The sequence below is a fragment of the Eleginops maclovinus genome, chromosome 22 (assembly GCF_036324505.1).
Source record: "Eleginops maclovinus isolate JMC-PN-2008 ecotype Puerto Natales chromosome 22, JC_Emac_rtc_rv5, whole genome shotgun sequence".
In the NCBI taxonomy this organism is placed as follows: domain Eukaryota; kingdom Metazoa; phylum Chordata; class Actinopteri; order Perciformes; family Eleginopidae; genus Eleginops; species Eleginops maclovinus.
The window spans coordinates 3,784,345-3,799,724 of record NC_086370.1 but is presented as its reverse complement, the minus strand read 5'-3'; positions in this window follow the sequence as shown (position 1 = coordinate 3,799,724).

Here is a 15,380-nt window from a genome sequence, read left to right as displayed (position 1 = left end):
AATGCTAGGTTTAAGATAAATAAGAAAATATTTAGTACTTTCTTTTTTCTTACAGGAGTAAACGAAATAGGCTTGACAAACATTCACATTGTTAATGCGTGTTTTTAACATTGATGAGTAAACCAGGTCTATAGGTGTCAAAAAGCTGGTCTCAGCCTCAGAAGAAGATGAAGCAACGACAGCAGAACATTGTCTCACAGGTGATGATGAAGCTGTAGAGACAGGTATTGTAAATCCTGTGTGAACACATATAGCTTACAAACACTAAGCCTCCATTACTAGGGCATTGGTAGCAGAGGCCCAATACACTGTTGTTTATTTACCCGAAAATGTTGTCCCACCCACATTTCAAAACAAAGTGCTGCCCATGTTAGTTTGTAGAATTGTTTTACTGTCTTACAAGAGGTGACAAATGCACCTTGTGGAGTCAACAGATCATTCATTCAATTTGTAAAATTACTTTCCGTCATACAGGCTTCAAAACCATGTTTCAATCCTGTTTCAGACCCTTTGCATATTTAATATTCATCACATGTTGCCTGGAATTTTTGATGAAAGTAAATGATGGATTGAAGTTATTGTGCATGAAAGAAGATTAGGGCCACATGTTTATTTTTTAAGATCTGACAAATATGCATTTGTTTACGAACTCAAAGAACCAAAAACAAAATAACTCTTTTGGTCAGATCTAACAAAGAAAATCACATTTCACTAGTCGTCATCTGTAATTGTTGGATTGAATTAAAAAAGGTCATTTTTTAAGTAAACTTTTCATCAAGATCAGAGGTGTATACAGCTATAACTGACTCAGGTTATTGAAAGCACTTTGAATTGATTTTGAAGTGTCGATCCATCACTCTGCCCCACACCGCTTACTGACTAATTAACTGCTTCCTCTTTATAGTCATAAATCCACATAATCGTTTTAATAAGTAGATGAAAAACTGCCCCCTTTTGGTGTTCAAAGCTTGTACAATTTTTGATTGAAACCACAGCGAACTACTCTCTCAATCATGAGCATTTATAGTTTACTTAGCGGAATGAGACACATTTTTTATTTTGATGCCAGTCAGCATTTCACAAGCCTGTCTAACCTTTTAGGTAAAGCTGTAAAACAAAAAAAGGAACATTTCTGCTATTGGCAGGGTTGATAATAATAACAAAGCTTTATTTATATAGTACTTTTCATGCAGAAGGTGCAGCTCAAATTGCTTTACAAAAGGGCACACATTTTAATTTAAAATAACAAGAGGCCGATCACACACACTGAAAAATCTGAAACGTTGACTTTAATTAAATGTATAATGCCAAAGGATTTTCCATAACTGTATAGTGTTAGTTTGAAGCAATAATATTAAGTTTGAATAAAAAAACATTAGGTTCAACTAAATATTATAGCTTTCAACTAACAAAATACATTTAATTAAAGTGAACGTTTGCAGTGCAGATGACAAGTGTCCTCAATAACGTCAGTGGCCTGTAAAAGGTTCTATGATCATGAGACCGTTTTAGCACCTCAAAAGTCAGAGAAACAGTCCCAGGTGACCTTAACACTGTTCTGGTGATGACATTGCATGGTCAGTTGCGAAGAGCTGCTTTAGTGCACTGACATTAAGCTGGTTTCGATTAGATGCAAAAATGCAATTTGAAAAAGATTAGGAATTAAACCCCTTACCCTAACTTAGAGCAAGAACTTGAATGTCAAGTCCAAGTGTACGCAGACGTCCTTAGTCAGAGGTGAATCACCTTCCTGCTGTCTGTCATCGTCCGGTCTCTGATCTACTCCCCTCTGGTGGACGGCAGCTTGTCACAGCTCAGTGACCATCACGTAAATGAAGATTTATTGCAAGTGCTGTCCGCCTGGACCCCGGTATGACTGCTTTTTGTTTGTCAGGTGTTTTAAAGTGCTTTTGTCAAGTTCAAACTTGTGCTCTTCTACTAAAGGGTCAAGAGCAGATCCAATAGGTTTCACTCCAAGCTTCAATTTTGTGCTTCAACAATTATTATTGTAATAACAGGCTTGGGGACTAACGGATTACATGTAACCGGATTACATAATCAGGAAAAAAAGATAAGTATTCCCTTACAGTTATATATATATATATTTTAAGTAATCAGATTACTGTTACATTTCTACAAATTGGGGATTACTAGCAGGATTTGAATGTAAGTAAAAACCTAAAGAGATCATATAGTGTGTGTTGTAAAGGATCTCTCCTCTGTCAGCTGTTCTGATCTGTAGGCTAATACTTTAAGAGTGAATCTATACGCCTACTGCCTGAATCTGCTTTATGGTTTCTCTTTCTTTGGTTCATTTGTTCTGTCTTTAATTCAGCAGGTGAACCTATATGTTCATAAAATAGTGTATGTGAGCTTAACTGTGTGTATGAAACTGAAATGGAGCATTTTCTGTCAGCTCAGATTTTATTCCTGCTTTTTAAACTGTAGTACGTGCTCATGTGTTTCAGTGTTGGTGTGTAGGCTGCTGCCTGAACATGTTGCATGAAAGGCAGCTTCTCCTATCAATAAAATCATTTCTGATCCTAAATATCTTGCTTTCTTCTTTTCTAAGGTCACATTGTGCTGTTGTCTTATACACTTCGGTATAAACACCGTAATGATATTTATTTTCTCTTGAGTGACTGATTACATTTTTGACAGATAATAATTGTAACAGAATACATTTTTAAGGTAACCCTCACAACTCGAAAAAAGGTTCTAAGCCTCTTTTATTTTTCCCGTATTGTGTATGAGATATGAGATAGATTAAGCCATTTGACGTTTGGCATCAGTGTCTAGCACACAAATCAGAATGGTGAGTTCTGCTTATTTAATTTATGTATGTTGTTTGTTCGCTTGTAACTGGCAGCTGCTAACACGGTAGTTTTTTAGCTGTGAAACCTTCACAATGCTAATGTGATTGTCTATTGCTAACTCTGTATGGACAAGTGCACTGAGAGATGGAGGTTCCAGCTGTCTCTACCAGCGTTGTGTCAAAGACTGTCCTATACTGTATGTTTGCATTGGCATATTGACCGTATTGCATTGATCTTCAGTAGAGGAATGTGAAACACTTCCTTCACTGAATACACTCAAACTTTAATTAAATGTATGATGTCAACAGATTTCAATTAACTGTATAAGGTTTGTTGAAAGCAATAATATGAAGTTAAAATACAAAATGTTAGGTTCAACTTAATATAGTTGCTTTCAAAGAACCTGATACAGTTTTGTGAAATGTGTTGACATCACACATTTAAATAAAGACATTTCGTTTCTTTCAGTGTAGGTAAACTCAGTCAGTAAAACATTCCCTGAACACAAGAATAATGTAGTTGAATGTTGCATCATTCACTCTGAAGCAGCATTGATTTGCATTATACTTGACATCATGGTTTTACATGAACACCTACAAACCGATATGAGTCGCTGCAATGATTTGAATCCCATACAAACCTGAATGCTAATAATATTCCACAATTCCCTATAGGTTTCAACATAGCTGGTGCACACATCTTTGCAGTACTGGTGTATCAACTTTCTGTTGACAGACAACACAATCCCTCCCATCCCACCTCTCTATTACATGTTTACCAACCATCCACCAGGGCAGTGACCTGTGGAATTGGCTGGTTTCACCCAAGGCTTAGGGTAGAATAGGAATACAAGCCCATGGGGGGAACCTTGGGAAGTGCTAGCAACCAAAGGATGATCCAGTTGGTTGTAGCTCCGTCAGCTCTCTATTAGTGTGGTAGCAGTAAAAAATAAAATATAAAAAAGAACGTGTGCACACTTCTTTCCCGGATGAGATTGTGGTGCATGGATCAAATGAAAAAGGTTTCTATGGGAAGTGAATATCTTCTTTTTTTAATCTTTAATATGTTTTAATGCATACTTCTTGGGTAATATTAAACTGTGGGAATATTTCCCTCTGTGGGACATAAAGGTCTTCTGATTCTGATTGTGAAGTTTAATTATGTCACTTGTTTAACTTGATGTTAAGGGGATTTATCATGAACTCATGCTTGGCGAGAAGTATGCAACAATGAAAAAAAACAATTCAATATGTCTGTGGTCCTTCAAGTAAAGTGGTAACACTATATATGCAGTAACTACCAAACAAACATTTCAGCCTTCTCACTGAACTCAGCTTCAATACCATCCACATCTGACATTTGAGATCATAACCAATCTACCTTAAACAGACGGAAGCAACAATGTCAGAGTTCATGCCAGTAATTAAAACCACTGGGAGAGTAAATGATTTACAATGATCTGAATGACTGAATTACCACGTCTGGAACTGTGACAACAACAACTTTACGGCAGCACTGATCGAGGTTTATTGTAACTGTTCAAGTCCATTCACAGTTTCTGATCCACTAACAAGTCCTTAAACCCTGCAGAGCCCAGACCAAGTTCCTGTTAGTGTTCACTTCCTGTCTGTCTTCTTCTGATTTATCTGATGTCCACTGCTCCGTATTTTAACATCTTTTCCTTTCTCTATCTTGATCCTCCTTGGCAAAGGTCAATATAGTCCTTGACAGCAGTCTGTACTACTGCATTAACAACATAATTTGACCAATCAGAATCAAGTATCCAACTAATCCATGTAATAACGCTCAATACTAACCCCAGCCCTTACCCTATCCCAATGGAAACCAGAATGCCCCTGAAGCCAACATGTCGTGCTGTTGCCTACAGATTCTGCTCATAAACCAATATGTTTGCAGGGATTAATAAATGAAGGATTATAAATAGCCTTGTGGCACTGCATTGACAGGCTGTTGCCAGGTGACGTAAATCTTTCTTTTATTAAACAGAGAAGATGATGTGCTCTGATCTAATGCACTCAAAAAAGGACATGAAGATCAATGCACTGCGAGACTGGTTGGAGATGGGTAGCAAAAGGAGCAGAACATTAGTGTGGTGCAAGTTCTTTATTATTCAATGTATCTTTGTGTGTGTAGACAAACAGGAAATAGATATAGACTGTAATGAGAAGCGAATAATACAGTTTCTGATTAGTAAGAATGCAGGTTTAAATCATTGTCACATTGGATTCAGCTTTCCCACCTGATTTGTCAAAAGAGGTCAACTGTATTCATATTTTCCAACATCATGGAGACTCCTTTAGGCAGTGAAATGATGTTGACCGTGTATCAGAAATATCCAATTACCAGTAAACAGGATGTGGTGTTTTTTCCTGTCTCCATTCAAGTGACGTCAGAGTCAATATTTGTGTTTCTCTAGCTCTGTATAATGGTTGATGGTCAAACTGGATAGGCTTGTATCTTAAAGGGTTGGTGGTTCGATCCCTGCCTCCTGCAGTCAATATGTCCTTCACCAAGAGACTTACCCCAAATTGATCCCGTAGGCATTGTCAACAGTAGATAGGTGCATAAATCACTTTGATGCTTCAGCTTAAAGCAATGTAATGTAATGAATGGTGACATATGCCCTTTTGACCCCATATAAATAAACATCTACAAGTATCTGATTGTATGTGCAGCCAAAACCTGATAAGTCTTCCTCTGTGTCAGAGAGCTCAGCTGTTCTCCCAAAAAACAGTTACATGTTTCTTTATGACTCTGGACATACAAGCTACATTTTATTTCCACTCAAACCCACACACTGTCCTGTTGCTGCAAAAAAGCACACTAAATGTGAATTAATCGTTGGCTAAAAAATATATAGATTAAAGATGTTCAGTAGATACCAGTGGTCTTGGAGTTAATAGTGACAGAAAGGGGTTGTCGAAGGAAAAATACAGAAATCCATACCTTTTTAATTTAACTGCCATAAACAAAGATAGCAACTGCTGCAAATGAAATAAAATCAATATATAGTGTATTTTTTTGTCTAGATTTTCAAGAACAAATCACAAGCTAACTAAAATGTAAAGATATAATAATAATATTAATAATAACAGCATCATTATTAGATACATGCATTTATATAATAACAATAATAATAACAATAATAATATGTATTGTTATCATTATTGTTATTATTATTAGCACAATTATTTATTTAAATCCGCAGTAGCAAGGATTTAAGTTAACATATTACTATACTACTAATAATACTGTCTGCTGACAGTCTTTCAAACAGCAGAAGTACAATTGAGGAGAAATGACAACTTCCTCTTTGTGACAAAACGCAGCTTAGAGGAAATGTGGTTCAAGTTCTGAGAATTCCTGATGCTATCATTGGTCTCATTTCATCATAGACCTTATTCTAGATGTTACTATTCATTTGACAAAACATTAGACTTCAGACAGATCTGATAACGATTCAGAAATGTACACCTTCTTCCCTCAAGATGCAGATTAATCCTATTTGACAGCTCCTATGTTCCTATCTTTGCCATACAGCTGTCAAACTGAGGTCACCCAATCGTTCCTTTAATTAAATCAGTTGGATCAAGATTTCCCACCCGCCACAGTGGAATCTCCGTGTTGAACTCTGCCATTCACATCGCAGCTCTGCTCTTTTCCAAGAATGCTGCTCTGAACCCAGTTTTGAGTAATGACTTAGTGAAGGATCTTACGCTGATTACTCTCCATGCCCCGCTCGATGGTTCTTTGTAGACTTGAAGCAGGAGACCAGCTGCAGGGCTCACTCACAGGGGAATTGCAATACCCATCACACCACTTAAAGGTCAAAGGTCCAGTGTCCAGAAATGAGGAGCTGAGATGATGCGTGACCTTCTTTATTATGTCTTTTAAGGGTTTGGATGTTTGTACATGTGTGGTCTTCAACTTTGGAGCCTTTTGTACAACACGCTTAATGGTCCCATGAGAAACAGTGAAAACCGGACGTTTTCATGAATGTATAAAACCCCCCCGGACGCTCCGGACTGGACGTAAAAAGAGGACATGTCCGGGCAAAAGAGGATGTTTGGTCACCCTATAGTTACAGGTTTGTTCAGCAGGATAATCTCCACATATTAACACCAATTTCTTACTTTTGTAGCGTTAATGCATTCTGCAGAAATAAAAAGCTAAAGTAAAAGGTTATAAACAAACTACATCACAGTAGCATGGCTGTGCCCAACCACCGCTAAGCTAAAGGTGGACTGTGTCAGCGTGATGATGTTTAGTCTCAAATAATCATTCTTTGGAAACCGCCGTTTTATGATACATAGAGACATTCAGACATTCACCAGTGGGGTATTTACTGAAGTATTTTATGTTGTAGAACGATACATGAAAATCTCAATCTTGAAAATCTTTTATCATTAAAATCTCACACCACTCACAAAGTATGAATAACAGTAGGTTTTTTTTGTGGACATTTTTGTCAAGATTGGAAAAACTGAATGAGACGGAACCTCACTGTTGAGTATTGATGTATCTTATCTCTGCCCTTTTGTTTAATACGTTTTTACCAAAAGAACAGCATATCTGACAGGCGCTAGCAGAAGCAGATGTGAGATAAAAAGTCACAAAATATGGGAAATGCTTAAAAAATGGATAATAACCTGAGTAAAGTTAGGTTTGTCTTCACCCAATACATCATATAACCTGAACGACTCAATGGAAAGTGTGTGTGTGTGTGTGTGTGTGTGTGTGTGTGTGTGTGTGTGTGTGTGTGTGTGTGTGTGTGTGTGTGTGTGTGTGTGTGTGTGTGTGTGTGTGTGTGTGTGTGTGTGTGTGTGTGTTTCCTTTCTCAGGCCTGTAGCTAACTTTGTGGAGACTAAGCTCATGTCCTCTGTATTTTTTATTTTGGACATTTAGGTTGTTTTACACATACATGGATGATTAAATGAGAAGTTGTTATCAGCCTCATAGATCAGGAGGGGTCTGCTACACCAACTAGTATAGGTTTATCACCCAAATAAAGAAAGTAATAAAAAGACAACAACCTCTCGCCTCTTCACCCAGGATACAGGTGTTTGTTTTAGGAATCACACTTATATCTGATCTAATATTTACTGACATACATTGGATATGCAGCCTATGAGTTCTTTGATACACAACCTTAGCATCCTTGTTGTGAAATATATTCTATAAGTTTGAATAAAAAATAAATAAAAAATCAGGACATTTTGTGTGAAGAAATAGGGTGTCATTATTTTCGAGCATTGAAAAATAAATGTTCCATAACACCAGGTATTCTGTTTGAATAGAAAGAATACCAGTGTTATACTGACTCAACTGTATAAGTTATTTGTTGCCTTGTTGTTTGAAGGCAAGTTTGTTTGCTAACGTCTAAGTTGGTCAGATTGGTAACTGACCTATTTGTTAGAGTTTTGATTCCAGGCAAGTGACACTGAGTCAGAGGTGAAGCCTGATGTCTTTACTGAAGAAATAGACAGCTTTGTGTCCTGGGACCAAATCATCTGTCAAGCCGCTAGTATCGTAATGAGAAGCTGAAAAAGACTGAAAGGTGGGGTTCTAAATTACATTATTTTCCGATTTGAAAGACAAAAGGATTTAAGTAAGAACTTTGGAGGATAAATGAACTAAATTAAGAAATATATACAGCTCTGAAAAAAGATAAAAAGAGACCCTTCCACATTTTTCTTAAATCTTTATCTCTACATGTAAAGCAGCCATTCCAGTCTCTGTTGAATTCCAACACAGAGAAATGTTGTCAGTAGATTACAGAATATAAAAATAAAAATAATTTAACTGAAAGACATCTCTATAAATAGTGAAACTAATAATGCTGCAGTGGTCTCTTAATTTTTTCCAGACCTGTATATATCCAAACAATCGTTTCATTCTTTCATTCATTATGTATTTTGTCTTTGCTCACCTGGGCTGAATTTCCAGTCCAAGTGAGCTCATTGGATACAGGTTGTCAGTCTGGGAGACCGCGTCCTAACACTGACACTGAAAACCCTGACAAACCAATTCTCTGACTGTAACAGAGTGCCTGGATGTTTGTTCTGAAAGTTTTTGCAGAGTTCGAGGGACCTTCAGCCTCTGCAGATGAACCGAGGAGAGTCATTCCAATCAAATGTGCTTTGTACTCTTCACTCTGATTCCCCCTCTTTGAATGAACACCTATTGACTTTGCAGGCCTCCGGTATGTGAAGCAGAGATGACCTATGACAATGTCAACATCATTTGTGCACCTTCTGCCTCAGCTAATTTCTCATCGTTCCGTAGACCTTTTAGAGATCAAATAGCCATGGCCCTGACTGCGTGTGCGTGTGCGTCTGGTCTAGGAAGGCGGAGAGTTGACGGAATACGATTTTGGTGACTTGTTTTGATAACACTCTTGCTGGGACCTTTCTTTATATGCCAGTTCGCCAAATGGCATTACACGTCTCGCTCTTCCAGTTTATTTGCCTGCGCTCTTATCTGCCACATGAGAGGCCCAGACAACCCCCCATCAGGAGGCGAATGATAATTGTCAGCGCCTTTCCAGGAAGACGCAGGTAAAGGAAATGGACTGGCATTTACCCCCCCATCATCAGTGTCTTGGTCAAGCCGGAGAATATGGAATTGAGGCTATGGGATAGAGGAAATCAGATAGTGCCTCTTAGGGTGTAAATTACAACCTCAGCAACTGCATTTCTTTCATGACTTAGAAATAAAAAGCTATACAATTTCAAATTCTCTTCTTTTATTTTCATCCTATGTCGTTTACATGGAAATATATGTATTGGTCTTTTCAGGAAAGTGCGTGGTAGCAAAAGGTGGATATAATTGTCTTTATTAAGTCATACATGCCATTGGTGATAATGAGACCACCCCCTGTGGTTATCTTATTCATGTTCCATACCAGAGCCTATATAAATGCTAATTGCTCCTTTGTAATTGTACACAATGCCACACGTACCCCGCACATGCTAATAAATTGTAGCGGTCCCACGAAGCTGCAGCAACCTTTGCGATCACACAGATAAATCACCTTGGTGCTAAACTGTTTTTTGTTGTAACCTTTTAGCGCTAAGCTGAATCAGAGAGCACGGCATTATGCTGTTCATTTGGTGTAATGTGACACTCACGCAGGCGGCTTTCCACTGGTGTTGCAGTGACTTGACCTTTGAGAACATCGCTCCGGGGGTATGTCTGTAAATGTCGGATCACTTCCTATTATGAGGAAAAAGTTACTAATGTTTTGCTTCTTGTTATCCAAATTTTCTATAGAGCAGGCCCATGGTACATGCTACGGTTAGACAACCAAAAATCCTCGTTCGTTCAAAATTGTCTCGAAGGTATTAGTGAAGTTATTATGATGGGTTCAATTAAATCAACTCCCATCTTTGATATTATATATAAAGAATATATTTCTAAGCTTTATGGCCTTAAACAGAGGTAGGGCCAAGTCATTGTTTTGCAATCCACATGTAGGCTTAGGTCTTTGTAAATAATAAAGTATTGTACTTGCCGTTTTGAATCCTATAAAACACCTGTTTTTATATTTTATACAATCTATGAGTCATCATTTTGCTACTCCAAGTGATTAACTATAAAAATGGATCCAAATATGGATGTACATAATGATTGTCCATCATCCATCCATCCATCCATCCATCCATGTTCTCCCGCTTTTCCGTCAGGGTCACAGAGGTAACAGCCCCAGCAGAGAGCCCCAAACTTCTCTTTCCCTGGCCACATCAACAAGCTCTGACTGGGGGATTCCAAGACGCTCCCAGGCCAGCAAAGAGCCATAGCATCTACATAGAGATAAGCCCTGCCTACTCGCCAGCGTGTCTTGTTTGAGTGACGGGAGTAAACGCAGCTGAAAGACGTAATGTAAGAATGTAGCTAACTTTGTGGAGACTAAGCAGAATGAAACTCGAGCAGGTAGAGCAAAGCGAATTGTCACATCGGGTCCGGCAACCAAATAAGCTTTTGAAATATATTTGACAATATGTTTTTTACAGTTAGTTAGAAGGTAAGAAGTAAAGTGTTTAACCAACAGCCTCCCCATGCAGTAATCCATTGAGTATCACTGAAAGAGAAGCAAAGTTAATCATGTTAACACAGTTAGGTCTGGCCTGCAGGGGCCCATCATCTCACAATCTGTCTTAAGACTGTTATTAGGAATTTAAGTAGTGCTCTTTTTTATATAAACCCACTTCACTATCCCTTACCACTTCATAGACTTTGTATATCCTTTAATACTTCCCTAGAATCCAGGCTGATATTTGCTAAGACTCCATGGGTGTGAACAAAGTTTAGCTGCACAGCATGATTATGTAATGATTGACGTCTATATATATTTTTTTGCTATCAGACTGCTGCTAAGGAGAACGATCTCAGTCCTCTCAGATTATCAGTCCTCCGAAATGGAACAGAAGCGGTGGACAGACTTGGGCAGTTACAGAAAACTCAATCAGTGCACCGCCATTTAATTTTCCTTGTAGTTCAGCTGTTGCTACTTAGTGAAACACACTCTCTTTTTTGGCGGGAGCAAAACAATAATTTTGTATTCAATAAAAGGTATTTAAAATCATTACTGCGAGTCAAATCATTGTTGTTGTTTTTTTCTATCGAACTATGCAATAATTAATAACTGCCTCGCTGCACATTATCCCTTCCATAATCACTGAAGTCTATGGTCAGAGGTCAGAGCCGGGGCGGTAGAGGTGAAAACACCAATGATTGAGATGTTGGCCTGCCATGAGGCTGTTTGGAGTTCAGTATTTCTAAATGAGCGTGGCCTCAGGTGAAGTGTGTGATGGAGCAGCTGGCTTTCTGCTGGGACCTTCAGCGCCGCTGGAAATCCAGACTGTATGCCCCTGATGCATGTCTCAGGCCACAGACACTTCTGAAAAAGTCGAGCAGATTTATTCCCCTCCCTGCTGTGCATCATGTTTGCATGTGTCAGTCTGTATGTGTGCTTGAGCGTAAGTAAAAATAGATGGATGCACTTTTTCTTGTGTAAGCATATGCTTCCAGTGTAGGCATATGGTGTTCTATATGATTAGACTGGCATCTGTAGGCTTTAAAGTTGACCCAATAAAAACTTCTGATGAGACTTTGCTAATGCTTTAATTATGATAGAAATGTGATTACTTTTGTAAAAGATATAGATAAAAAACAAACAATGCACAAATGAGTATTTGGGCCGCAGATGCATATAACAATTTTAGTATTAAATATGCTGATAGGAGATCATTTGTGTGGCTGTCTATTATGGATCAGTTACTATATTTGCTTCAAAGTATTAGAATTCCCAAGAACACATTTAACTTTTTTAGAACTGCTTTAAATCTGACTTTTGGAGGAGACTTTTGCCACATTTTTGCCATCTTTCTTTTTACTTAATCAGTATTTGTCCAGTGAAGAAGTAGCACCAACACCTTTAATACATAATTGAATTTTAACTCTCCATTAAGATCCCAAGAATGAATGAAAAAAAGGGCTTTAAGAGTTATCACACCCTCCTACTCAAAACGCACCTGGCATGCAGTTGAAGCGTTGTTAATCCAAGGTCACAAGTTCTTCCATTCCTCTAATGAGGCATGCTTCAAACTTGAGATCAAACACAAACCACATTAAGGAAGGCAGCAGAAACGGAGACGTCCAGAAATGAGTCAAGTCTCAGCTGTTTGCCTGAAGACTCGAGAAGGCCAGGGAGATGTTGATCTGTCTGGGCTGAGACCATGTGTCACCTCAAAAAACACATCCCTCCTCCCCCCTTCATCCCACTGTGGCCACATGGGGACCAGGCAGACATGATGTTTCTCACTTCCTTCCTCTGTATTACACAACCTGACCCACTTTGTGCTGGTCATACAGAAAAGAAAAGATCATACTGGCATCTGGCTACATGCAGGATGAAGTTTCTAAAAGAAAACTTACAATGCCATGAAAGCAAACATGTCAAATATCTGGAAGATATGCCGAAAATCTCCTGAAATGATGCCTACATCATGAATAACCATTGTGTCTAATCATTTGAAAGGTGTATGTGAATATGACCCTTTACCAAATGGAGTCAACTTTAAGCAAACATGTAAACATATCCTCAACAGAGCTGTGATATCTTAAAATGGCCAGTCTCCAGAACCGCCAACCCACATTTTCCATTTGGCAACACGCCTGCTTTACTGCCACCGGAGTGGTATAATGCACCCTGCAGGATGCATGTGTATTTGGAAATGACGTTTAATGTCAAATCCCAGCAGGTACAGGGCCGAGAGGTAATGAACACAGGTAATAGGTCCAAGCATTCAAACCAGCATGGGACATCCAGAGGATAGGTCAGGGCCAGGCAGACGATTTGGTAACCATGGTTGACGTCAGTGGGGTAGCCAGGCTAAGTCCTTTTTGAAGAATAAAGTTTTCAAATAAAAAAATATTTCACTTAATTGTCATTGGTTATGGTATTTTTACTACTTTGATTGATTGATATATTTTTTCATATTAGTGTTGAGAGTTGTGCCCCCTCCCCTTACCAAGACCACAAAGTTTTATTAGATCTAGCATCTTAATTTTGCTCTTAAAGTGCACCAGATGCATGCAATTCAATTAAAAATGTTTTCTAAAAAAGCCCACCCAAACTTGAAAACCTAGATACGCCCCTGGTTGACGTCATTGGATAGAAAAACCCCAAGCAGCCACAGGAAGACAGGAACTACAGATGCAGAAGCAGATTTCAAGGTGGGAGACAAAAGGTAGTAAGTCTACCGTGAATTGTACGAGGGAGGGAGGTCAGAGGAAGGCAGGTTCTGCAACAGAAAATCAGTCCAGACAAAGTGCTGGAGAGTCTTGCATTGGGGCTAAAATCTGGCAGTGAGTTTCTTCTTCTTCTTAGGCGTTTAACAGCAGCTGGCATCCGTGTTGCACTATAGCCATCTTATTGTAATAATTATTGCCTGCAGTGTCCATTTGATCCTTTTTCCACTTCTTTGGAGATAGCCAACAGAACATCCTCTTGCTGATCTATTTGTCCCACAATCCAGTATGTCTTTAGCTTTCCTTATAGTCACCCCTAGCCTTCATTGCTTCTTCCCCACATATCACAGTCAGCTGTTTTCCCATGATTTTTAGTGTCCCATTTAAAAAACGTTGCACTATCCTAAGGTTCAAATCCACTTCCTCTCTCAATTCTTCTCCCATTCTTCTCCTGATTCTCACCCTTTCCTGCAATGAATAGAGTTTTCTTCTTCTGTCTTCCAATCCCATTAGTGCTGCCATTCTTTCATGATTCCTCTGCCTGACATACCGTTTCCATCAAATTGCCAGTGCTTGTGTGCGCAGGGGAGGCTTGAATACTGGCTTGATTGGAGAGGAGCTGCAGCTTGGAGCCAAGGTGAGCTGATAAGGTCGCTGTGGCTGGCAAAAGGGGTGGGATGGAGGAGGGGATGCAGCAGGTAGCGAGAGAAGCAGGTTGTGGAACAGATTTGATGAAACAGTCTATAAGCTGTTGACCTGAGTTCGAACAATACAGTGGTTTCGAGCTGATTATTTAAAGGTCCCCTATTATGCAAAATGCACTTTTTGATGTCTTTTATACATAAATATGTGTCCCTAACTAGACTCAGAAAGTGTCAGAAGATACAACCCTCTCTTTTCCTCCTTACCCACATCTCTAAAAACGGGGGTACAAACGAGCTGATCCAGATTTGCTGTCCTTATGACGTAATAAGGAAAATGTGGGCTGGCTTTACATTGAACTCTGTCCCACCTACATGACACGTCCCAACCTATCACACCCAATACACAGTCAGCGAGCTGAAACAACTCCCGCAGCTGTTGGAAGCTGGAAGTAATATGGTCTGCGTTTACATTAGCAAGCATCGCTAACACTCAGAGCTAACTCTGTACTGGAGAGAATATGTGTAAAGAAGCCGTATATAAAAGTGGTAAACCCCGCGATAGAGAAACGTTTGAGCTCAATACTGTTTCAGGAATAATGCTTGATGTGGTTTGGAACATATAATGGTGTTTATTCACCGCAGCGTTTAGTTTTCTCCTGGTAGAAACTGTAGACACCCTTCCCTTCGTAGAGCTCACCGTTTACATGCGGAAGCTCCAAAGGGGCGTGGCCAGCAGCAGCTAGTTCAATTTAAAGCTACAGTTACAGAATCAGTGCTTCAGGAACAGGGCTGAAATAGAGGGGGATGAGGCATGCTACAATGGGTGATCTGTTTGGTATTTTGAGCAAAACACTTCAGACAAGTTTTTTATAGATATGACCCCACAATATATTGCTGAAATATAGTATGATAGGAGACCTTTAAGACAAAAAAGTGTCAATAAAAAAAAAAGTGAGGATATTTAGACAGTTATTCATCACCATGCAAAGTTATTTGATAAACCACTCTGTAACAAAAAAAGCCTGCAAAATTATTTGGTTGCAGGCTTTCTCATGCCTCCACTCTTTTGGCCCCCTGAATCATGTTCTTCTTGACCCAAGCCGGTTGAGAGGAGGAAGAAATCTGCTATGGGTGTATGCATGAAATC